Source organism: Euprymna scolopes, chromosome 17, assembly GCF_053919585.1.
Source record: "Euprymna scolopes isolate OS-2025 chromosome 17, ASM5391958v1, whole genome shotgun sequence".
In the NCBI taxonomy this organism is placed as follows: domain Eukaryota; kingdom Metazoa; phylum Mollusca; class Cephalopoda; order Sepiida; family Sepiolidae; genus Euprymna; species Euprymna scolopes.
This window is the reverse complement of record NC_136498.1, coordinates 81,734,206-81,734,995: the sequence shown is the minus strand read 5'-3', so window position 1 is coordinate 81,734,995 and position 790 is coordinate 81,734,206.

Sequence of the window (790 nt, the reverse complement as noted above, 5' to 3'; positions counted from 1 at the left end):
GTCCATGTATGTTAGAGAAAGAACAATTCTCCATTTGGAAAATAATTATTATTGTTTCATATTGGGATAATTTTAATCTAACAAAATATAGTAAGTGAACTAGTTTTTGAACTTTTATTTCTATTGGAGAAAGTAAAATATTTCATTTGATTTATTTTTTTTTTTTTACTTCAAAACAAACAATTTTTATATAATATTTTTCAGTCCGTTCTTTTAATAATAAATAAAACTTCATTGATTACTTACAAATATTTTAAAGTTAGCATTTTTCACTGCAGTTTTTTTTGTTTTCTTTTTACGATCGGTAAATTTTCAATATTTTAGCACCGGGCGTAATTTATTTCTTTGAAATATTTTTAAAACTTCAAGTTTTTGTTTTTTATAACATTTTAACTGTAAATAATTTACATGACAGGTTTGTATTACTATACACATAGATTCGAAAAAGTTATCAAAAACAAATATATAACAAATAAATATTATCAAAAGCTAGATAAGTTACTTTTCTACCAAACTAGATAAATTTTTAGTGTTTTTATTTAATGTAAAGTGTTTATTCGGCTCGAAAAAATATACAGTGTTTAACGATGTATTTGAAACATGCAAATAACGGCATGCCTGCTGTTGCACACGGTAAGTTTGGGAAAACGAGTTTAAACAAAAAAATTATACAAAATACTATTAAAACTCGCTCAATATATGTTACCGTGACATAGGCGGACATATATTCGGTGAGTTTCTTACAGTATTTTGTATAATTTGTTTGTTTGAACATATTTTCCCAAACTTA